We start from the raw sequence: 26,811 nt of genomic DNA on the forward strand, positions 1-26,811 counted from the left end.
CAAGCGCTAGATAAAAATTAGAAGGAAGCATAACATTTAAAAGACAAGTTTGAAATCAAAAAGTATTAAAAACTGAATCGGTATGAAATACCGACAGTCGGGATCCTGGCAGTCAGAATCCAGATGCTGGGATCCTGATAGAGTTAACATACCAACACTCTTCCTACCCTAACCGTAACCCTCCCTGTTTGGTGCTTAATCCTAACCTCCCTCCTAGTGTCTGAATCTAACCTTCCCCTCCCTGCACCCTAAACCTAATCCTCCCCCCTTAGTGCCTAACCCTAACCCTCCCCCTAGTGCCTAACCCTAACCGCTAAACCTATCCCTAACCCTCCCCTCAACCCCGTTACTTACCTTCGGCATGCCGGTGGGATTCTGACCGGCGTTGGTTTTCTGGCGCCGATAATGTAAGTCATTCCTGTGTCACCCTGCAGTGTAAATGGCACGACCAGGGTCACGATAACCCGGGTCGCCCGACATGCTAGCTGATTGGCCCGGCTTCAGCGGCGCTTGGAGATTACATCATCTCCAAGCGTCCACTGCAACACCGGAAGACCCGGATCACTGCAGACCTGGGTCCGGTGTGAATGGTGCTGACCCGGGCATAAGCCAGGTTGGCACCGCAGTGGGAAAGGGGTCTGTCCCGGGTCTGATCCGGGTTGGAAACATGTTCCAAACCCCGGGTCAGACCCGGAACTTTTGGTATAAAAAGGGTATATCAGAGTCCAAGGGCACTTTTTACCCTCAACTCCAATTGGTCTGCAACCGGTCCTCGGTATGATAATCTAAATGCAAAAATGCAATCTAAATGAATAGAGAATGAGATATAACTAAGCAATAATTTTTATTATTTGAAATAGAACTGAACAGGTTTTATGCAATTAAACTATTAATGGCTTTACTTACATATACACAAAATAGTTGCTCACTGACACTGTTTGATATAGTCATATGTACTTTTCTTTTTATCAGTATCCATTTCTTCATTTGCCCCATCATCGGTCTGGTATAACTATATAATTTGATGTACCCTAGACATGTAATCTCGCGATTGGTGATACCGAAACCTTATGTGATAGTTTAGGACTTAAAAACCTAAATTAGCTGTTGTAACTAGCTACATCTTAATGCTCTTAACCAGTGAAATGGAAATGGAGTAATTAAAGTGAAAAGAATTCTTAGACAAAATAGGGCCTTAAATCATGGCAGCAATTACAGATCTTAAAATAATTTCAAACTAAATTTGAATCACATTTAAAATATTAAAAACAACTAGTAAATGGTTAGACATAGTAACCATGGAAACACAGTGTTATAAATGAGACACATTTAGCCCGTGACTACCTGCAGTCTCTACTATTACGCTGATATCCCGGGAAGGACCACCTTTGGAATTATTGAAGGCTTTGAGGAAGGGTTGGGTATGAAATACCATCATTCGGGATGCCAGCTGTCAATATACCGACAGTGGCATCCCGATGCTCGGTATCCTGACAGGGGTCCAGTAAATATGGTAACCCTTCCCCCTTTCCCCCTAACCCTCTGTTGCTGTATTCTAACCCTATCCCCCCCATCCTAACCCTCCCCGTTAGTGCCTAAACCTAACCCTCCCCTTGCTGCCTGAACCTAACCCTCCCTCCCCGTGGTACCTAACCCTAACCTCCCTCCCGTAGCCTAACCCTAACCCCCCCCTCATGATACCTAAACCTAACCCCCCCCCGTTCCTGCAGCTAAGACCTAACCGGCTCTGCCGTACTTACAATAAGGATGCCGGCTGCCAGAATTCCGATATCGGCATCTCCAATACTGTCAGTATTCCGCTGCCGTTCTTCTGGCCGACAGTAGGGATTCCGGTGCCGGGATTTCAAGAGTCAGCATCCCGGCTGTAGGCATAGTAACTACATCCCCTGAGGAACACCATAGAGAAATTACATGGACGGTCACGTAGAAGATGCTTGTAGTGCTCTGGGCACTGAGGGCCTAATTCAGACATGGACACTATAGCACAGCCTCTGCGTCTTTGTAAGCAGCGGCTGTACTAACATATACAAAAGCCACAGGAGGCGTCTTGTGTAAAAAGACGCCCACTGCCGGCTTCTGTGATCCGCTGCCGCTTCCAGAGATGCAGCATCAGACCAACTGCATGACCATTGGACATCGGAGTAAACCTCAAGTTGCTCTGGATGTCCGATGAAATCACACTGCTGGAGCCAGTGAAGCTGAGCCCTTTGACACACTACCCCCAACTGCCAGCAGGATGTCAATCATGCTGCAGCCTTTAGGAGCACTACGAGCAATATCACAGAAACAGCTCTGCACATGCACAGTGCAGCTGCGGAGCACACACACATCTGCGAACAGCGGAGATGTACATAAATAGCAAATTTACCTACATCTCAGAATTAGGCCCTGAGTGCCAGGACTTTCATACAGAGCAATCCTTCCAAGAATAGTTATTTTTCCCCCGAGGTGCTCCTATCCCTACTGCCATAGACAACTATTACTCTCCTCTACCAACGTTGCCTCTGACATAAAGGGTACAGGGTATCAGTAGACTACGGATATAAAGTACAGTTGTGTTCTTCTACATATAGAAATTACTCTATAAAAGGGTGGGGAATTTGTAAATACTAAATGAAAATCCATTGAAGTATACTAACCAACAGTCCCAATTTTTGAGTTTCCATACAACGTGGTCCATTTTATCCTGATTTTTTTTATGTTTGATGTTGAAAAATATGTTTAAAGAGTTGTTAATCTCCAATTATTCCATAAAAGGACATGGCTCCATATTTCACATATCTTTCTGCTACTGCATTCCTCTCTGTGACAGCCGGTTAAATATAAAATGTAAAGGAGAAGTATCATTCAATGGTCTATTTATTTGTATTAGCCTCCTGGGCCAAAAGTCACTAAGATCTCCAAGTCTGCAAAAGGTTTTTACATATTAAAGACATTACATCATTGCATTGTCAGATGCACATTAGTCATAACATGGGAATGTGTAACCATTATAACTACATGTGTATCATTTACAATACACATGTTATTCACAGCACATGTTTTATGCATTGACAGTCCTTTCACACGTCTATCAATCACATGAACTTCACCACAATGCATATAAATGCATATTAAGAACTTGTGAATGGGTTAATGCAGCACAGACAGTGTAATGGTTAGCATTACTGCCTCACAGCACTGAGGTCGTGGGTTTGATTCACACTATGGCCCTAACTGTGTGGAGTTTGTATATTCTTCCCGTACCAGGTTTTTTCCTCTGGGTGCTCTGGTTTCCCCCCACACTCCAAAAATATACTGGTAGGTTAAATGGCTACAAACAAGAATTAACCCTAGTTTGTATGTGTGTGAGCATGTGGTAGGGAACAGGCCCATCAAAAGCTACGGTGAGCCCTGGTAAAAAAGGGGATGTGGCCTAATCATGGGACGTGTGGCCACATCCCCTTTTTTAGAGGGGATGTAGAGCCGGGGGGTGAAATGTCTAAATAAAAAAAAATCTATACTATTTTTTGCGTGTTTTAAATAAAAATACACCTTACCTATATTGTGGTTTCTTTGCAACGGAGGAACCTCTGAAGAAATTGATCCTTCCTGGATAGGTAGTGTCGGTATTCACTATTCATGCAGGAGATCACATGGTCCAGAAGCCGCCTGATCGCATAGGAATAAAGTCAACGTCATCATCATGCAATGAGGGTTCAACCAGATAATACATAGTAACAGAAGTTTTGGGGCAGGGCAAACTGAGAGTTTCTCTGATCTAACAATTTTATATTAGTAAAATATATTTGCTAATTTGGTACCATTTGTATATATGGTTTCTAGAATTGGTGTTTTACTGAAGATTATTGTCCCCCAGCCTTTTTTTCTATTCGTGCCAGAGGTCCAGGATGCGGTCATAATACCGACTGTGGGGATTTCGGTGCCAGCATCCCAAATGTAAGTAGTCATGTTAGGGAGAGGGTTAGGGGTTGGTTTAGGCACTAGGGGGAGGATTAGGCACTAAGGGGGAGGGTTAGGTTTAGGGTGTTGGGAGGGGGAGGTTAGGTTTAGGCACTAGGGGGAGGTTAGGTTTAGGCACCAGGAGCGGAGGGTTATGGGTAGGGAAAGGGGGTGGGTTAGGATACCGACCGACAGGTGTCGGTTTCCTAACTCTACTGGCATCAGGTTTTTGACCGCCGGGATCCAGAGCACCAGCATCCTGTACCCAATCCAGTGGTTCCTGGTAAAAAAGGGGATGTGGCCTAATCGTGGGATGTGTGGCCACATCCCCTTAGGTAAAAAAAAAAAAGTTTTGCAGTCGTGAGCCCCCTCAGCCCGGCGCATAATCGCTCCCCCCACAGGCATAGGAGACTGCTGTGGCTGCTTCTTAGCAGCCATGGGCAATCTCCCAGTGCAGCCCAACACACAGCAGTGTGTGCTGGGCTGCTGTGATGTAAGAGGGGGTAGCGGTGCCAGACCCGGGCCCCCTCCGCACCCATCCAGCAAGCCCGGGCCCGGGTAATTTGTACCTGCTCACCCCCCCCCTCTCGGCATCCCTGGTAGGGAATATAGGTTCTAAGCTCCACTGGGACAGGGACTGATGTGAATGGACAAATATTCTCTGTAAAGCGCTGCGGAATATGTGTGTGCTATATAAATGACTGGTAATAAATTATGACAAAATCCTGCTTTTACAAGGATACAAGCTGAAAAATCTGCGTTTTACATTACAATGTATGGTCATATGTGCATTAGTTGTAATTTTGGATGTTTAACCATTATAACAAATACATATAATTTAAAATGTGTTTATGGACATGTACTATGGCTCAATATCAAAATCAATATCTGCACCGATATCATACAAGGAACGATAATGGGTTAGCATTCTGAGGTCTCATTACTCATGTGTCTGCAAATAATTAGGGAATGTGAAATACAGCACTTGTCAGTCCCAGACAGAATACTTAGAGTAAGATAATATAGCATTTCATTGGATTATAAAGCACCAAACTCATTTTCCTGTTACTAGAAATAATCCCAAAAGGGAGGTTATTTCCATGAGATAGCAGCTTCCAAATGTCTGGTTATTCTCCAGATAAAATCCTGTTGTTGATGAGTTTATTGTAAAAGTCCAATTTTTACTGGTAGTGATTTTGAAAGAAACTCTTAGAAATCCAACGTTTTCTTATTTTCTTTAATGTTGCAGCATATTCATTGTTGCATTGCGATATACTGTAGATTATAAACACAATTTTTTAACATGAAAAAGTCTGCAATGAGTAATGTTGTAAGTACGTACATAGCGAGGTTCTGCCTCACTAACTCCTTAAACTACTCCTACACTATAGTCTGGAATCTGCATAAAATGACTCCGCAGAGAGTAAGGCTTCATGAATGTTCAATTGAGACGAGGCTGTAAAAATATATTTACATAGTTATTACGTTACATCTCTCTCCACATTTTCAACTGTCCATTCTATCCATGAAATAATTCAGATTTTGCATTATTTTTCTTATCACAGCACTGCAGGGGCGGAGTGGTCCTGGAAAATTTCCATAAAGTGTCCCACATCGGCTAACGGAAAGAGCAATCCATGGATTATTGAGCGAGCCTGCGGCGCGCATCCGGAAAAAGGGGTGTTTCCATATGAGAAGGGGCATGTCATGTGAAATATCGTGGCCACGAGCTACTCCCCTTGTTTTCGTCACAGTTGGGGCATGCCCAGCACTCCAGGGCATGTCCCCAGTCTCTCTCTCCAGTGAATAGACACCCTACGCATGTGCACAGTATCTATTCAGTGGGTGAGAGGCGGCTTCCCAACCCTTTCCCCCCCCCCCCACCGCAAGGGGAGTTCTGTCTCACAAGACAAGGATGGTCTCATCTTGCGATGTGAAGAGATCCTCCGCGGGCCACTCTGCTTGCTATGACAGACGTCATAGCAAGCAGTACGCTGCCTGTTATGCAAATGTGTCACTACTTGCAGTGGACATGCCTAGACCAAGTAGAGTTGGGGGGTGAAATGTCTAGAAAAAAAAAAAAAAATCTATACTATTTTTTGTGTGTACTAAATAAAAATACACCTTACCTATATTGTGGCTTCTCTGCAACGGAGGAACCTCTGAAGAAATTGATCCTTCCTAGACAGGCGGTGTCGGTATTCACTATTCATGCAGGAGATCACATGGTCCAGAAGCCGCCTGATCGCATAGAAATAAAGTCAACATCATCATCATGCAATAAGGGCTCAACCAGATAATACAAAGTAACAGAAGTTTTGGGGCAGGGCAAACAATTTTATATTAGTAAAATATATTTGCTAATTTGGTACCATTTGTATATATGGTTTCTAGAGTTGGTGTTTTACTGAAGATTTTTGTCCCCCAGCCTTAATTCTATTCGTGCCAGAGGTCCGGGATGCGATCATTATACCGACCGTGGGGATTCCGGTGGCCAGAATCTCGGTGCCAGCATCCCAAATGTAAGTAGTTATGTTAGGGAGAGGGTTAGGGGTTGGTTTAGGCACTAGGGGGAGGATTAGGTACTAAGGGGGGAGGATTAGGTTTAGGGTGCGGGGAGGGGGAGGTTAGGTTTAGGCACTAGAGGGGAGGTTAGATTTAGGCACCAGGAGCGGAGGGTTATGGGTAGGGAAAGGGAGTGGGTTAGGATACCAACTGACAGGTGTCCTAATGATAAAGGGGGGGGTGATAAAGTGGTGCATGCATTGTTTACAGAGAGAGGACACTGGGCTGGATGGGGAGATGGGGGAGAGGGAGAGTGATATATAAGATGGACACTGGGCTAGATAAAGGGAAAGTTAGATGGGGTGCACTAGGCTGGATGGGAAGGGAGGCCAGTCAGACTGGGGGTTTGAAAGAGGATCACGGAGCTTAATGGGGTGGCACTGTTACTGGGCTGGCTTTGGGTTTTTAAGAGGTGGAGCAGTGAGAAGGGGGCTGGTTGTGGACGGAAGGGGGAGACACTGGGATTGGGCAAGGGGTCAGTGAGATGGTGGGGGTTTGAGGGACACTGGGCTGAAGAAGGGGGGAGACACAGGGATGGGAGCACTTACATGGGTTGTTGATGTTCCATGCCCAGCATGCCTGGCCCCCACACACTCACTGGAACAGCATCCATAGCCACAGCAGCCTCCAGAGCAGCAATACATCAGCTATCAGTTGCTGCTGGGATCTGGGAGGCAGGAGTTGAGGTCCAGGAGCAGGGTTGACAGTGGAGTGGCGGTGCGGAGCGGCTCAGTGGGGTGGGACTGCCGAGCCGTCAGTCTCAGGCAGCAACCTGAACAGAGGCTGCTGAACTGATTGGAGGCGGGCGCCTCTCTACAGCTCAGTGAACATGAGCTGATGCCGGCCCGCCTCCCGATCATCGCTGGCCAGGACACAGTCTAAAAAAAAACAAACAACAGATAAAAAAGAAAGATTTTAGTGGCCCCAACATGGTTCAGCCCACCAGGGAAAGTCCCAGTGAAGTCTACGGCCAATCCAACAATGCAGCCAGGGCCGCCATCAGGGGGTTACAGCCGGTACTACCGGGCATGGGCTCAGAGGGGGCCCAGCAGTGAGCTGATGATCCTGCCTTTGAAATGAACTGCTTATTCACATGTCTGCCTGAGAGTACAAAGCAGTCTGCTGATAGGGTTATCAGCTCACGGCGGGCCTCCCTGTCAGTCAGGGGCAGGGTGGGTTCGGGCCTCAGGGGACCTGACTCCACGCTCAGCATTTGCATATCTGACAGCTGAGATGTAGGCAGAGTATGCTTCCGGCTGCACAGCCTCAGATTCAACAAATTCATGATCCACGTAGGGAGCAACTGGCTGCACTACTCGAATTGGTTGGTGAAAACCACTGCTGATTGCTGAATAGTACTGGCTATTCACCAATCACAATGATGAATGGGCTCTGTACACTGATTGGTGGATGGCTGGAGCTGTTCACCAATCAGAGTGCAGTAAAATTAAGAGCACAAGGCAGCAGACAGGACTCAGAAGAGTGAGGCAGTCAGAGAGACCGCAGGAAGGCAGGGTGAGTCGCCCCATAGATCTGGGGTCTGATTCATATTGTATAAAATAAATAAATCTTTATTTTAATTAGATTATGCTGGGAGAAAGGAGTATAAACAGGGACGGGACAAATTGCAGACAGAGCTGGTGTAGTCAAATCTGAGGTCTGATTTGTTAGTGTGTAGTGTAATGTTAGCATATAGTGTAAAATTAGCATGTAGTATAATGTTAGTATGTAGTGTAATGTTAGCATGTAGTGTAATGTTAGCATAATGTGTAGAGCAAAATTAGCATGTAGTGTAATGTTAGCATATAGTGTAATGTTAGCATGTAGTATAATGTTAGTACATATTAGTGTGTTGCGTAATATAAGCATGTAGTGCTTCTAGTGGGTCAGAGGCCGGGGGGAATACGGGGGGCCCTGTCTGTTTCATCTGTACTGGGCCCCACAATTTCTTATGGCAGCCCTGCCTGCAGCACTGGCATTTCATCGTTCATGAGACATCATCTTGTAATTCTAAATCTGTAGAAACTCAATTTCTATTGCAATTCTATGCTGAAGAATCAGCCCTAGTATATACAAATAAATAAAATTAACAAATGAATGGTGTTGTGATTAGGCTATGGATCATAAAACATTAAGCAACATGTAACCCTTTATGTTTAAGTGCATTTCTTTTGATTACCAACATGGTGACCTGTGAGTGATCCTTGAATGTGTAATGTCCAGCAGTAGCGTTAATTATTTGCCTGAGAAAATGCAATGTGAGGGGGAGACTGGCAGATTTATGTATAGCTCATTAGCACTGCCAGCAAATGATTCATCAGATAGATTATGTTAAAATTATGGGGTCTTATATATACCATTCATGCCCTTCTCACCAGAATAAGGTTGGCCTGGGGTGTGTCATTTCCTTACCCCCCACTACCAAAAGAATGTTGTGTTGACAAGCAGGATCTTGGCTCTCTATGTCAATGCAAATTAGCCAAGGAAGGGGGCAGGGGAAATCTAACACACAGATATAGATAAATACCATATCCCACACACAGAACTTTGTCAATGTCAGATTGGCTACCAAGAATTGTGCAATCTGCTCTATCTTGCATCTCCCTGCAAACAGATTCATGTAAGTGAGACTGTTATTTTTTTTACTTTTTGTTTATAAGAAAATTATTCGCTTAAGATTATCTTTATATGTCGTTATTTTTATTTGTTTTTGTATATACTTTAAGCATTGTATCTTTCTCATATTAAACTTCATTTAGTTTGCTCTGGAGGTGCGTGAAAAAAAAAACTCCCGGCGTGTAAAAAAAGAAAAAATCTGCAGCTATTTGAATAGCAAAAAACCTGCACCTGCTGGAAAAACCTCGCAGGTGTGGGTTTTTTGCTAAGGAAGGAAGATGTAGCATCAAGTTAGGGTGAGAGCTGGAAGGCTTTAATGAAGTAGTGGGTCTTAAGAGCTCGTTTGTATGATTGTAGACAGGTGCAGAGTCTGATGGGGAGAGGGAGGGCGTTCCAAAGGTGGGGAGCAGCACAGGCAAAATCTTGGAGACGGGAGTGGGAGGAAGTAATCAACTGGCATGAAAGATGACTTGTATTAAGTGAATGAAGAGGGCGGATTCTGGGCCTGATTCAGAGCCGGACGCTATCAGCCGTTCGCTCGTACGCATTCGATTGTTTTAAACCACGCATGCATCCGGTTCTCATTGCGCATGTGCGGCTGGATCATTGCGGTCAGTTTTCGTTCGCTCGTTTACACAGCGAACAGGAAGTGACCTATGTAATTTGATTGACAGAATGTTCTGTTTATGGGTGGTAACGGGGGTGGAGATGAGAAAACGCAGGCGTGGCAAGCCGTTTTTTGGGAGTACATGTATTATTTTGTGCGAACGTCCAATTTGGACGGTTTTTTGGATATGTCACTGTGTGATCCAGTTTCCATTATGACTGCTCATTCAGCTTGTGGTAGGGTATTGGATCTCGCAAAGACGATGGTCTCTTCGTAGCTCCCTTAGCTAATCGATGTTTTGCTATTCTCCTTTACAAGGCACAAGACCAATCACCTAATAATTGGTTCACTTGCGAGAAGGTGATTTGCTATGGCCAGGCTATATTAGCTAAATTTGGAACGCATGTTGTGTTCCTATTTGTTTGTTTTTAGAAAACACAGCAATCCCAAAATACATTTTTTAATAAAGGTAAAAATGTTAGATGTTTTTCTTGTATTCCGTACGCATGTTGTTGTCAGATATTTTTATGGTTTTAAAAAGCCCAACACCTTGTTTTTTTTTAAAAAGCCCAACACCTGTTTTTTTATTTTTTTTTATTTAAATTTTTTGTAAAATCCAGAAAGACAATCAGCTACTAATTGCTTGGCTTGTGTTATTGTTTACTTATCTGTTACCTTTTGTTTTTTTAATGTAAACATTTTTTTAAGTATATGACCTTTGTTAAGTATTTAATTATGTTTGTTACAGTCCCTTTTAGCCATTTCAGAATGAATTAGACAATTTTTCTTGGGTTATTGTTTTTTTATTTGTAAATAAATAAATGTTCACATTTTTTTTAAAAATAGTGTAATTTTACAATCCCAATATTTTTTATGGGACCTCAAATATATAAAGTAATGATACAAAAATAAAAAAATTCACAAGAAAGGAGAGGGAGGTTTTGAGGTGCAAAAATATGGGGCAAACACAGAGATGGAATGTGGGGAAATTTGCCAGTGCTGTCAACGCCTTCTCCCCCACTTGGCTTGATGTTGGAGGGAACATGACTTTGTCCGTCTGGTCGAACGCCTTGCCTGGCCAGAGGTAGCTGGTGTTTCCTCTGGCCTAGGCATAGGGCTAGGCACATTTGGAGGGTTGGCCGATGTTGTGCCAGAGGTGGAGGGCCCTGATGTTCCGGCAGGAAGGGAGGCCGGCTCCAACATGCGCAGGCGGACAAGCTGCTCCAGGGCATTAGCTAGTCTGACATTGGCCACAGCGTTTTCCTCCAGGGCGTCCGCCACCCGTAGCAGTTTGGCGTCCATACTCCTCAGAATCTCTGCGTTTTTATCAGTTTTCTCATTGAGATCTGAGAGAAGTTCCACTGCCTGTGAGGGGGAAGGCCCTGGACTGTCCGCCACAGGGTCCCCAGATGGAAATACTGCTTCCTCCCCTGCGGAGCCAGCAGATCTACTGCACCCAAAACTCAGTTCTGGAGCACACTCGTCCTCTTCTGTGCCTGTGTGAAAAAGAGAGATCATACAAATATTAGTACATTTTTAAGTTTTCAAAAACAAAAAAAATAAACCAGTTTTATCTCAATGACCTGCGGGAACATGTGGAGCCGCAAAGTCTGGCATGTCTGTGTCCATGTTGGACACGCCAAACACCTCTTCCTGCACACACCCCTGTGCCAGCTCCTCCAAATTGGTCAGCTCCAGTGACACAGGGGTTGGCCCACCACCTGTCCCCCCTGCATGCCTAGCCCTATCAGCCAACTTTTGCTTTAGCCGATATTTGAAGTCACTCCATCTGTTGGTAAAAAAAGTAATTTTAGATTTGAAATGTTCCTCCACATTTTGGGACTTAGGTGAGAGCATTTACATACCGGCGTTTGACCTCTTTGGTTGAACGGACAAAGTCACCAACCCCATTGACAGCACCGGCTATGTCCTCCCACAGTTTCCATCTCTGGCTTGCACCCATATTTCGCGGCACCTGTGCCAGGTTGTCAATATAGTTTTGCACCAAAACCTCCATCTCCTTTCTTGTGAATTGCAGCTGCCGTTTCCTTTTACTCCTGGCCTGGGTACTAGGCCCTGCAGCCTACTCATTGTCAGTCTCCACACCTTAAAAAAATATATATATTTTTTAATTTCTACTTTTTTGAATTTTTTGGGGTTGCTAACTTTCATTTTGGAGCTACTTACTTTGTTGTCCGGGATTTTGGCTTTGCTGCTGTTCTGTGGACATGATTCAATCCTTGAATTCAGCAGACCCATTGTGTGCTCTCGTGACATTTTTATAGATGCGTGTGCATTATACGGGCGCATCTATTGAGCGTTATTGATTTGAGCGGGAAAGTTAGGTCTATTTAAGGCTTTTTTGTGGCCTTGTTTCGGGGTGGGTTGATAGAAGTGGTTGGTGGATGTTGGAGTTGCGGAGTTGTTTGTGAAGGTGTTGTCGAGAGTTGCTGAGAGTTGTCAAGTGTTATTTTTTTTGTTTGCATTTTTGCGTTTTGGTACTAATCCTTTTTTTTTGTTTTTGAGGTAAGTTTGTTGGTTCGCTTTTATTCTTTTTATTTTTTTAACAAATATTTTTTTTTAATAATTTTTTTTTATATTTCAGTTTTTTTGTTGTTTTCCCTTTTATCTCCTTTCGTCTGGTGGACTACATTTCTAGTTTCGGGCTCGTCTTTGTACTGTAAGTGTTTATTGAGATACATTAGACCCTGTTTATTGTTAACATTTATCATGTTTTTTTTAATGGATCTCATTATGCATTCTTTTTTTATTTTTGCGCAAATGATTATTTGTCTATCAAAAATGCGAAATATCTTGCGTATATTTTGCACATCTCCTGTCTGTGGCGTTAGCGTACCATTTAGCGGTCTTTTTTGCTCTCTATTGCGTATATTTTGCACATCTCCTGTCTGTGGCATTAGCGTACCATTTAGCGGTCTTTTTTGCCCTCTATTGTGTATATTTTGCACATCTCCTGTCTGTGGCATTAGCAAACATTGGATTCATTGAATAAAATCAGACACTAACAACATCTGTGTAGTGCATGCATTCTTTATATTTTGGCCTTAGGCTTTTATTTTTAAAATTTGGTGTTTTTCTTCAAGATGTCACTACTGAACCCTGTAAGATTCTTCTTAATGTGTCAAAAAGATAAGTATATTTTCTTGTTTTTAGATTTTAGAAAATTAACTACATTGTCTAACATTTCAGATTGATGTTGGGCGAATTATAGTGGCGATGGTCCACGACCCCGACCAACCTGAACATCCTCCTAGGCGTAGGCACCGTAGGCGTGCAAGGCCCCAGATATTTAGAACACATGTCACCCTTTTTGGAATGCCTGATGATGTGGTTTTACGACGGTATCGCCTACCACCCCAAATCATCCTAGACACGCTTTCATTAATAGAGAGTGATCTTGAATGGCAAATTAACAATCCAACAGCAATACCACCACTTACGCAGTTAATGTCGGTGTTACATTTTTGTGCCTCAGGATCCTTCCAGACCACAGTTGGGATTGTTGCAGGCATTTCCCAATCCTCCTTTTCAAGGATCCTGAGGGCGGTCATGGATGCCCTGTTTAAGCACCTACATCATTTTATTAAGATGCCATTGGATATGGGTTCCCTTAATGTGGCGAAGCAGAATTTTTACCAAATTGCAGGCTTCCCACATATCATAGGGCTTGTGGACGGCCCTCACATACCACTTCAGCCTCCAGCAGCGCTGGAGGCCATATTTAGGAACCGTAAGCACTTTCATTCGATGAATGTAATGGTGGTGAATTAATTCATTCGATGAATGTGATGTGATGCCTCCCTCCAGATCCAGTCCCTGAATGCCAAATATCCAGGAAGTGCACATGATTCATTTGTCATCCGGCAATCAGGGCTTTGGCACAAATTAAACAACCTACAAGCTGGTGACGCGTGGCTTCTGGGTAGGTGGTACCCCTAATTTTTTAAGCAAACACTGTTGGCTTAGAAATGGTACTGAATACTTGTTTTTTTTCAAAGGAGACAGTGGTTACCCTTGCACGCCCTGGCTGCTCACTCCTTATTTGGTTCCCAAACCAGGGCCACAAACTCAATATAATTCCGCACTTACTGCCACCAGGCAGGTGGTGGAGCATTGTATCGGCCTTTTAAAAGGCCGATTTCGATGCCTCCACCGCTCTGGTGGCGACCTCATGTATTTGCCGGCTATGGTTTCCAAAATTGTGGTCCTGTGTGGGATTTTTCACAACATCGCCATAAGGAGTGGTGTCCCAATGCAGCCAGAGGATGCCTTGCTTGAGGATGGCCCCCCCGAGGTTGGTCGGAGGAGAGTGTCAGGGGGGACCATACGTGATGATGTTGTTTCCCGCTTTTTCAGGTATTTGCATTTCGTTGGTTTTACATTTGTTGACATTGTGAAGACTGAAAATTATGTGTGTTTACTATCCTATGTTTCAAATTTTAACCTTATTTTTTTTTTTTTTTTGCAAAAAACAAACAACAACCTTCTTACTTCCTGAAAATGCTCACCTGTGACATTAATGACTCCAAATTGACCTTTACACCTGGACAAATGTGTTTCTAACCTGATTTTGGGGCAACATGTTGGCATGCACCATCTTCAAGCAGTTCTTGATTTTTTTTGGAAATTCTTTGTGTATTTGCTTTGTATTATAATTTGTATAATAAACTACTTTTAAAATTATTTGTTTTTGTTTACCAGAAAAACCAGCAAATGGACAGTACCTTTTAACTTAATTTACAAGGGCTTTTTTAACAAATGTAACTTTTTTGGGCAAAACAATTTTAAAAACAACATAACAATTAACAACATTTTTGCATAGTTGGGCCTACCTTTTTTATTATTTTTTTAATTATTATGGGAGTTGCATGGATATTTTTGAAGAACTTAAATAATTACATAAGGTATTTTTTAAAAACATTATGGAGTTAATGTCAATTGGACAAAGTCTGGCACCCCAGGAGGGGGTCTCAAGTCTCATGCCTCAGGAGGGGGTTCCAAGTCTCGTACCCCAGGAGGGGGTTTCAAGTTCCAGTTACCAGGGAGAAGTGTCTTGTACTACAAAATCTGATCATGGTTCCTGTTCAATGTTTCCTGCAAATATTGTCCCAGAAGATGACAATCTCTGTAGTCTGTTCTCAGCTTTGAGTGTTGATGCTACTGTCTCTAGCTCCTCTGGACCACTTCCAGTCCCATCAGTTGGTCCAAATACTGAACATCTGTCAGCTTCAGTTGTTTTGACTCCTCATCAATCGGAGTATCCTCAAGTCTCTTCCAGCCCTGCACCTGAATGTGTTCCAAAGTCCTTGAACACACAGGATTCGTCGGATACTCCACCATGCATTTATTTTGATGGGGACTTATCCCAATACTATGCTTTATTGAAACAATTCTTCGCTATGATGAATTCTCCTTTGCCATGTGGAGTCAAGCCTACTAATATTGTAGAGTTTATTATCCCATCTTTTCAAGGTAAAGCTTGGGACTGGGTAGCCCCTATTTACAACTCCAATGATCCAATGCTTCTAAATATAAAGGCTTTCAGTGAAGCTGTTGTCAAATAATTTGGTCCTTACCCTGTAAAGCAAAATTCTAGCAAAGTTCTCAGTCCCAAAATATTGTCCAAGCAGTCTGTTTGTGCTACTAAGAAGTCGTCCTCCCAAAACACCATCAAAATTGGTAATGTTTCACTTAGTTCCTCCCAGGAGTCCTATCAATGTTCAAGTCCTGCTAAGCCTTCCATTTTACCTTTAGATACTGACTCGGAATCTGAATTCGATCATGCACATGATAAATCTCTATTCCCTGAGGACCATCTGTCGTTTGCCCCTGTCCTTCCCAGTCACGTATTTCCTCCGGAGTTGTCCGAGAGAGCTATGGCTTTCCGGGGGAGATGATCATCTTCCCACCAAAGATACCAGCGAAATAATGCCGGTTCTACATCTTCTCATACCAAATCTTTGTGTACTACATTTCCAGAAGAGTGTCCTCATTTTGGGATTCCTAAAGACTTCCTAGGTGATGAAGGTTCCACCTGTAGTGAGGAAGAATGGTCTACTTACTCTGAGGATGAAGATGTCTGAAGAGATGTTTTCAGAGTTATGGTGTCCCTGTGTTTGAAGCTCCTGGAATGTCATGTTTGAAAGAAAGTTGTTTTATTTTTCTCGGTGTCCGGAGTTCACCCATAAAGAGGGGGGTACTGTCACGACCCTGTCTAGTTTTCACCTTTTGCCTGTAGACTTACCCCTGCCAACTGTCTCCATGGATTTGTATGTGCTCTGATCATGCTGCTGCAGCACTTCTCCCTGCTTTCCTTCCACAGTGATTATTTCACCTGGGTCCTTTCCTGTCTGTGAACACTGCTAGCCTTGATTGGAATCGCAGGTGTGGTTCTGATTCTCAGTGCTGCAGAGATGAGTACTCCCTCTGCATGTTGTGCCTTCCACCACTCAGAATGCTACTGCCACACCACCTGTCCATATCCACCAATTGCAGCCAGACCCAGGGTATATACATCCACCCCTGATAGCATTCTGGGCCTGAACAACTCATTACTTCTGTGGTGTATGGTTCGTGCTGTTCTGTGTTCTAGTGTATCCCTGACTCCTGCTAACAGCAACCCCTGGTGCAATAAAGAAAACCTGCTACTGCAACCCCTGGTGCAATCCAGAAAACCTGCTACAGCAACCCCTGGTGCAATCCAGAAAACCTGCTACAGCAACCCCCGGTCCATCCAGAAAACCTACTACAGCAACCCCTAGTGCAATCCAGAAAACCTGCTACAGCAACACCTGGTGCAATCCAGAAAACCTGCTACAGCAATCCTGATGACCTGCTAACATCAGCTAATAGTGAGTTCCTGTGCTCTGTGCCTTAGTCCTGTGCTCTGCTAGCCCTACTCCTGGTTGGTCCCTGGCACCCTGCAAACTTGCATCGTGCTTCCTGCTGTGGATTAACTCCTGCTCCTTCTACCTACCCACTCCCTCCCTGAACCTAAATCCCAAACCTACCCATTCCTTCCTGAAATTGAAATTCCCAATTATCCAATCCAGCCTGCACCTGAGTTAAAACCTTTGTCACAGCATTTCCGAATCACCCTGTTTAACCCTCATCTCAGCATTACCTGATTTCCCTTCAGCCATTGTCACGTTATTCCAGTACAGAGTCAAGTTCCTGTCATATCAGTTTTATCCACGTTGTTCCAGTCCAGAGTCAAGTTCCTAGTTCATCAGTTCAACTCAACAAGTCTTCCTGCTGGTCCCAGTCCGGTTCCTCCACATTCCTGTCATCTATTATCAAAGGCAGTTTTCACTGCTACACAAATCTTGCAAATAGAGCTATCTATGTCATCTGTGGTTCCAGTCATGCCGGTCTCCGTTGAATCCCAATCACCACCTGAGACAGGTAACTCGCAGACACCATTTGTGACAGGGACTGGTTGGATATGATGTCCTGACCTATGGAATCAATTTTAGATGTAAAATAGTTAGCAAAGTCAATGGCAGAGAGCAAGGAGGGAAGCCCAGGAGGGGGTGGGCAGAGGAAGGAGTTGAAGGTGGAAAAGAGACTCTGGGGATTTGAGGACTGGGAGGAGATGAGATTCTTGAAATATGACTGTTTAGAGAGGGAAATGGCAGCATTGTAGGATGACAGCAGAAATTTGAAAAGTAGAAAATCAGCCTGAGAGCATGATCTTCTCCACTGTCGCTCGGCGGTTCGTGAACATTTTTGCAGGTACGGTATCTGGTGCATTTGGAATGCCAGAGTTGAGGTGTGGATTTGCGTGGGTGAGTAATGATCGCTGGAGCAACAGAGTCAAGAGCAGAAGTAAGGGAGGCTTTGTATAGGGAAGCAGTTTGTTCAGGGAAGGAGAAAGAGAGGATAGGGGAGAGAAGTGAGTCAACTATGGAAGAAAAGAAAGCAATGTCGATAACTTCAATGTTACGCTTAGTGATGATGGCTTTCAGAGGCAGAGGAGGGGAAGGAGAAATAGGTTAAAAGAGAGAAGGTGATGGTCAGAAAGGGGGAATGGGGAATTAGAGTAGGCAGAAATATCACAATGTTGAGTGAATACCAGATCAAGCAAATGCCCACACGCATGGGAGGGTGAGGAGGTCCATTGGGAGAGGCCAAATGAAGAAGTGAGGGTGAGGAGTTTGGAGGCAGAGGATTCTGTGGGGATATCAATTGGAATATTGAAGTCACCTAATAATAGATAATAGAGGGAAGGTCTGAGGAGAAAAAGTGAGTGAGCCAGGAAGCAAAGTTGTCAAGGAACTTGGAGGGAGGGCCATGGGGATGGCAAATGACAGCTACTCGGAGGTGTACTGGTTGGAAGAGGCGTATAGCATGAACTTCAAATGTAGAGAATGTAAGGGATACATACGTTCAATACATATGGTAGAGAGTTTACATACAGTTCTACTTAAAGACGTCTCATTCTGGACAAATTTCTTTGCATATAATCACAGCCAATAAATTTACATTATTTCCTGACACGGAATATACAACCTTTAGCTATACGTCATTTGTGTTTGAACACAGTCATTTTAACCTTCTCAGGGCTATTGAGAGCTCAAACGGGCCCGGGTACTGCAGGGCATGACCAAATGTGCGAGGCATTACCACATCAACACCCCCAGAAAAAATTTGTGCTCAGAGGTTCCAGGGAGCAGCAGTGACCTCTCTCACTGCCCGATGTGCCACTGCTATACAATGGGCAGCAGTAGTGGCCAGAGGAGAAATGTTACAGGTGGACCCAGCACTCTGGATCTGCCCCTGCCTCAGCAGCTGAATTGGGCCCTCAACAGGCCCCACCAGCCAGCCCAGGCAAGTAGTAATCACTCCTTGAAAATAATACGTCATTATACATTAACAGTTTCTGGTTCAACTTTATATATAAGCATAAATATACCAATGAACAGGGATATAAATTATATATAACAATAAGTATCTATACAGGGTGGTCTATAAGTGTGGAAACACCCTTATAAAAAGGAAATGAGTAAGGAAATATTAATCCAGTGTCTACACATATCATATGTGAGTGGGGGAAAACTTTTAAGGGTATGTCATCAGTATGGCGGAGTTTGCCATCTTGGATGCAACACTTATTTTTTAATTGGTAAGGTAGTAATGTAACATATCAGACAGACGCAGAATTTCATAAGAAAAACAATGTTGTTATTCGTTTTAACTTATTTTTGATAAGCTTTAACAAAGTTTATAGGATATGTTCGAAGTGCTGTCCACCATGTTGCAGTGTTAAGGCTATTCTCTTTTCCCATTCTTGAGTAACCCTGACCAACATGTCTGGCTGAATCTGAGCACAAGCATCAACAATTTGTTCTTGCAGATGATAACAATCTTGTATCTTCATAAACACATTCCCTCAGGTAACCCCACAGAAAGAAATCCAACTGAGTTAAATCTGGGGATCTTGGTGGTCACTGGACTTCTATGGCCAATCCACCTTTGGGAAACTGGACATCAAGATATTCCCTGACAAGGAGTCCATAATGAGGTGGGGCACCATCTTGCTGTTAGAAATTAGGTTATGACCCATCCTCTGATAACAATGAGGGAAAAATCTCTTTATCTAACAACCTTTGTAACGTGCTGCTGTTAATGTTCCATCAATGAAGAATGGTCCTACAATACGGGTACCCCACAAATCACACCTTACCAACTGTTTTGGCGAATCTACATCCATAAAGGCATGCATCTGGTGAGGGTTTGGCTCTGGCTAGTACTTGCGGTTCTGTTTGTTTGCCTCCCCATTGATGAAGAAATTTGCCTCATCACTAAACAATACCTGGTGTGGAGCATGAAGGTTCAGTTGAAGTTGCTGTGTTACCCAGTGTGCAAATTTCACCCGACGGTCTGGGTCATCCTCAGGCATGTGTTGCAACATCTGAATCTCATAGGGGTGTCAATTATGTGTAGATAAAATTCTCAAAATGGCCGTACGACTAACACCACATTTCACGAGACAGACGACGTATGCTGAAATGATGCCAGCACAGCAATTGTAGCTTCTTCTGTAACAGTTGTTGGTCATTCACTTTTTGATTTATCTGCAACTGATCAATTTGGTAGGGAGTTTGGCAAATGCATTGTGAGTAAAGCGGTGGCCTATTTCAGTGACATTGGTTAAAATAATTTGCAATAGCATGTGTGCTTCGTTTTCCAGATAGTAAGACAAGCTCAACATGCTCAATTTGTGTTCGTGCCATTGTCATTAATGTTACTACCTGCAAAAGGAAACAGATAAAACTTGAGAATGAATAAAGATACGTTAAAATTATATGATATAATATGGGATGGGAGTGGGGGAAAGCTTTTTAGGGTATGTCACCAATATGGCGACCATCTTTAAATTTGGCCATCTTTGATGCAACTATAATTTTTTAATTGGGAAGGTAGTCATGTGACATTTCAACAGATGCAGAATTTCATAAGAAAAACAATGGTGACCACCCACTAGTCAGTGGACAATATCTTTGGTTCATAATTTGAACATCAACTGCCAATTGGGAACTCCAGAACATGGACTGTGGAACAAGGGACACCATTCATCATTGCATTGGACCCTATGGGTGCTGCTTTTGGACCATCGCTATTTGGAAACCTTAAAAGAACTGCCACATGACTGGCAATTATTTACCACAGACTGGAAACATCCCTGTAGGGCCTGTGCCCCTATAACTGCACCCTTTGACTACTTTCTCATATTGTGACCTTGATCCTTATGCCCAATGTACATGAATTGTCTTTATTCTTTATTTTAATATTACAATTCTATATTTTTAACCTTATATGGCACCCATTCATATGTCTTTTTTCTAATTTCTTTTATAGAGCGCTGTTTTAGTTTCGTTGCAAATACACCATTGTTTCATTATTATTTTTGGTGGGTTATTTTTAATTTTGTAATGCATCTCGTTCTCCTACTGCAACTGTTTTCAGGGCATATTCAAATATCCGCAATGTCCGGCCACACATCACGGTTAATTATGGGAGAGATAGAGAAGCCTGGATATTAAATAGGTTGCTAATAAATATAATATGCCTTAATTGACCAACAATGCTGTTATATATATTCTCATTCAACCAGACAAAAGAGCGATTAACATAAAAAATAATAATTTAATACATGTTTAAATAACACAAGAATATACAAATGGAAAGTAAATGAATAAAAATAACACACACATACATAAAGTTCATCGCTGGTAATCAGTATTAGTAGTATCTGATATCTTGTATAAGAGATCCAGCTTTGCAGAAGGTGTCTCCTGTACCAGTATGTAATATGTAACCACCAATTTCTTTGGTTTCGTAAAAATATATATAGAGTCTCTGTCATCCGGGTAGGGATTTTAGTAAGTAGTGCCGATAGTATCACGGCTTGTGATTCCAACACCTCAGGTTGTTTGGTATGGTGTTTGTAACTAAATGTCCACACATCAATTTCAGCAATTTATTCTGTAGCAGGTGATCAATTAGCCTATAAAATGATCCGTGACACAAGTTCAGTGATGGGCACAGACGGTGTAATGGTTAGCGTTACTGCCTCACAGCACTGAGGTCATGGGTTCGATTCTCACTACGACCCTAACTGTGCGGAGTTTGTATATTCTCTGTATATTCTCCCTGTAGTATGGGTTTCCTCCGGGTACTCCGGTTTCCTCCCACACTCCAAAAAAAATATACTGGTAGGTTAATTGACTCCCCACAAAAATTGACCATAGTGTGTATGTTTATGAGCATGTGGTAGGGAATATAGATTGTAAGCTCCACTGGGGCAGGGACAGATGTGAATGGTAAGATATTCTCTGTAGAGCGCTGTGGAATATGTGTGCGCTATATAAATAACTGGTAATAAATAAATAAATAAAATAGTATCACGGCTTGTGATTCCAACACCTCAGGTAGTTTGGTATGGTGTTTGTAACTAAGGCCCTCATTCAGAGCCGGACGCTCTGAGCAGAGCGCTCGCTCTGAATGAGGGCCGTCCTCCATAAAAATGGAGCGTCCTCCTGGACGCTCGTATAGCTGTGGGTCACCACCCACAGCACATACGAGCGTGCAGGATGATGGTCGCGATGGTCTTGACCATCGCGACCATCGCCAGTGCGACCAGAAGCCTGTGGTCGGGGTTTTCGACCACAAGCCCTGGAGTGATTTTGGCTCTATCAGAGCCAAAATCACTCCCACTGACATCACTAGTGATGTCAGTGGGGCCGGCTTCTGACGGTAGGCGTTCCCTTGGGAATGCCTCCGTCTGGCAGGCACGCCCCCGGCACGCCCACCAAAGGGGGCGTGCTGTCAATCAACATCGACAGCACGCCCCCTTTGATCAGACACAACGAGCGAAGGAAAGTCCTTCGCTTGTCGCGTCTGGCGCATGCGCACGACGGAGCTCCCTCCGTCGTGCGCATACGCAGTGCACACCATCGACCCACTTGCAAGCGGACAGCCGCTTGCGAGTGGGTCTGAATGAGGCCCTAAATGTCCACACATCCATTTCAGCAATTTATAATGTAGCTGGTGATCAATAAGCCTGTAAAAAGATCCGTGACACTGGTTCAGTGATGGGCATTTACCTCGATGGTTTGTAGCACCATCCAAAGCATATGAGTTAGAGATTGACTCTCATGTAATAGTTAAAATAGGTTGCTGCTTACTGCCGGCCGGCTATTGGAAGAAGTGTCACAGTCCGTCTGTTGAGATCAGATGGAGCTCCACGTTCGTCGCTCATGGAGCTGATATGGCTTTGTAGTTGCAGTCTCACGTGTGGATCCCTCGTAATAGACAGGAACGCTGTTAAACCAGCTTGTAGCATATAAGGCAACCCTTACGCGTTTCTCCGCTATAGGTGATGGCGGTTTCGTCAGAGGGTAAGTCTCCTATTGATCCTGTGGATACTTTTAAACTTAGATCCTCAAATCAACATCAGATGGTAATCAAATTGTCAGTCTCTAACTCATGTGCTTTGGACGGTGCTCTAAACCATCGGGGTAAATGCCCATCACTGAACCAGTGTCACGGATCATTTTATAGGCTAATTGATCACCTGCTACAGTATAAATTGCTGAAATTGATGTGTGGACATTTAGTTACAAACACCATACCAAACAACCTGAGGTGTTGGAATCACAAGCCGTGATACTATCGGCGCTACTTACTAAAAAGAATTTCCCCACCCAGATGACAGAGAATCTATATTTATTTTTACGAAACCAAAGAAATCGGTGGTTACATATTACATACCGGTACAATGAGACACCTTCTGCAGAGGTGGATCTCCTATGTACAAGATATGAAATATTACTAATACTGATTACCAGCGAGTATTTTATGTATGTGTGTGTTATTTTTATTCATTTATTTTCCATTTGTATATTCTTGTGTTATTTAAACATGTATTAAATAATTATTTTTTATGTTAAGCGCTCTTTTGTCTGGTTAAGTGAGAATATATATAACAGCATTGTTGGCCAATTAAGGCATATTATATTTATTACCAACCTATTTAATATCCAGGCTTCTCTATCTTAAATCAAAGGTGTACATTGCAGATATATCACATCTAGGAGCAGCTTACAAATCCGCCAAACATCATTTTTAATTTTTATCTAGTACATGTGCGCCTGAATCATATATGTGACTATATATATATATATATATATAATTATGGGAGAGCAACGTTGCCCTATGGCAATCCTTCCCTTCTCCCTTCTAGGCAACTGCCAGGCCGTCCACGGAAGGTCAATTAGGTTCAGCAGGTAAATGCAGATGGGTCCATATACCATAACCAATGCGTTTCCAGTGTGGTCACTCTTCCTCAGGGTGGTATGAAACCTAATTGACCTTCTGTGGACGACCCAGTAGTTGCCTAGAAGGGAGAAGAGAAGGATTCCAGGTTATCTCCCACTATAATCACTTTGTGGCACCTGGTCAGGTGCCGAACGCGGTACGATTCACACTTTTATCAAATAGTCAATTGGAATTTTTATTATTTATTTATTACTGTGCACTTTATTGTTTGGTCTTTTGTGTACCTAAAAGTGACACTTTGAATTTGTGTTCATGAATAAATATGTATAGGTTTTCTTGACCTATTACACTATGGTCGTTCTCTTGTTATTTATCGTTTTATGAGAATTTGGATGCACATTGGAATATTTCTTGGTGGAAAACCCAGAATATCATTTAATATACGACACCTCATATCTCGTGTGGGAACGTGTGTACATCGATGCATCGGATGAATTATATGAAAGAAGGACAAAATCACAGACTAGTAGCGCCACAAGTGTTATATGAACTTTGGTTTTGATGGTAGAGGCACTTGCCTGTATGTATGACACAAACACAGAGCAGTAGCTATCACTTGTCTTTACTGCTAGTGTTTATATACTGTACCTACATATCTATTATTATGTGAAGTTTTCTATTTAAATTTACTATATTTAATTTTCAATCTAAAAACAATGTATGACCAATTAATATTAACCAATATTATAAATTATAGAGCAAGTTGTCTTATGCAACTACAGATTATAGTTGTAAAACCAATGGCACATTAGATATTCAACAGAAGTTAATTAAAGTTTATTTTATGTGATATGTTTGTTTGAAAACCCAAACTGCTGCCTTCCCGATGTGTATATGTAAAGTTCACATTTTATATTAATCTACAAAGAAAAGAAAATGTGAAAAGTATGCAATAGGATGGATAGGCAGGGACATATACTGTAGAGGAAGGATATGTGGAGACAAGATGTGAGATGATTGAATCAGGTTAGGAGGCGTGCGAAGGAGCGAGCTGCAGAACTGACAGAACATTTCTTACATGCTAGCTAAGTTCCTCTTAAAAGAGAAAACTTTAGAAGGCAATATAAGGACACATATGAGTAATGTGACCTATAATAAGAATCAGAACTTTCATCTTATACTGTAGGGACGTGGAAAAGGAGTGAGTAACAGATAAACAGGCGTTTTCAATACTTAGCCATATGCATGGGGTTTAATGGGATTTCAACACTAGAGAAAGGAAGGTATGATTCTGTGTAATACAATTTTACAATGTCAAACTAGATTTTCCCTTCTCCCCTCATGTGAGCCTCCAACTGTCATTTGATAATATATGTGTATGCAAACCCCCCCTCCCCCCGTAGCCTAAATCTAACCTTCCCCTAGTACCTAACCCTAACCCTCCCCGGGATGCCGACGGTTAGGATGCTGGCGCCGAGATTCTGACTGGTGTCGGGATTCCAGTGACAGCATTCTGAGTGCCAGCATCCCGACCGCCAGGATTTAAACTACATCCCATTTACTAACACTATCACATACCTATCCAGTGCAGTGCTCCTCGGACATTAACCCCTTAATGTTAGGGATGCCAGTATAGAGGAGCCTTGACGCTGGCCTGGCGCTTATTCATATATTTGCAAATGTATGTAACTAATACCTCTGAATTTCTATTATCATGTAGGATTCAAGTATTTTTGTTGATATTGCTGCAGTGTGTTGGAGGGAATCTCCCTTTTTTTCTGTGGTTCAGTGTAAACCCCGCCCTTTACAAGCACCTGTGCAATGTCATTAAGCTGATGTGAGCGACCACTATACTTTCTACTTGCAGTTCTGAGAGGCATGAAGGGAGCCAGCATTGGGACGAGGTGCTGGTCTTTATAGTGCCATGTGGAGGTTTCTGGGGTACCTCCTAGGTGAGTCAGCTCTCGGCTTATACATGTGCTGTTACTATGCAGTACATTAATTTGTAATTGTATAACCCAGAGTGGGTGCTACTATTATGTAGCAATAATTATTTTGGGGTGAGCGTTTGGGAATGGGACCCCCGGAGTTGCTCTGGCTGGGCCTTTTTCAGGGCATCACCACTTAATTCACATAGATAATTTTTCATCACCTTTCTATTTGTTTATTATTTATGTAATTTTAATTCTTCCTCATTTTATTAATACTTATTGATTATCTTTACACATCTATACTTTACACTTCACTACCACCTTTTTTCCCCTTTTCGTGTGAAGCCCTGGGGAAGGTCTTTGGCTGGAATTTTCTGGGGTACCTTGCTTCTCGGACATGAACCCCTTAATGTTAGGGACGCCAGTATAGAGGAGCCTTGACGCTTATTCATATATTTGTAAATGTATGTAACCAATACCTCTGAATTTCTATTATCATGTAGGATTCAAGTATATTTGTTGATATTGCTGCAGTATGCTGGAGGGAATCTCCCTTTTTTTTCTGTTGTTCAGTGTAAACCCCGCCCTTTACAAGCACCTGTGGAATGTCATTAAGCTGATGTGAGCGACCACCATACTCTTTGTTTGCAGTATCCCATAGTACCCAGTCCATCAACTGCTTTCTCTAGTTGGCCTTGCAATAGACCAGTGATGGGCAATCTAATAATAATCAACAACCTCACGTGTCCCGCTGACCTGTAAAAGAGGCCACTACCCTTAATATCAGTAATAAGTTAAAACAACACATTTAAACAAACACACACAAATGCCTCCTCTCTCGTTTTGCTCTTTTATATGTCCCTCATCCATCTGCCAATAATTAAATTCTAATTTAAAATAAACTGCCCCACCTCTCCCCACTTACACTCACATCATACTTGCCTACTCTCCTGAATCTTGAGTCGCCCAGATGCAGAGAAGTGTAGGTAAGTCTCCCGGAGGCTGCCCCCGATGACTGAATGACTGAATTGTGTCATTTTGGCCCCGGCTCCACTTCACAATGCCAGAGTTTACTTTATGTGGAGAGGGCAGGCAGAAAGTCAGCTATGATGGATCACATGCCACTCAGGCCTGCCACTAGCCACAAAATGTACCACATGCCCTCAGATACCACATGTACTCCAAAAAACTCCTGCAGACCTCCCCACGTGTCACTGAAACCCCCTCACAAGCCACCGCTCACTACTAATTAAGGGTCACTAATTTTAAATAAAATAAACTCATTAACAGTTGCCACTAATTCATACCACCATTCACACCATGTGC

Source organism: Taudactylus pleione, unplaced genomic scaffold (assembly GCF_031769625.1).
Source record: "Taudactylus pleione unplaced genomic scaffold, aTauple2 ptg000201l, whole genome shotgun sequence".
Classification (NCBI taxonomy): domain Eukaryota; kingdom Metazoa; phylum Chordata; class Amphibia; order Anura; family Myobatrachidae; genus Taudactylus; species Taudactylus pleione.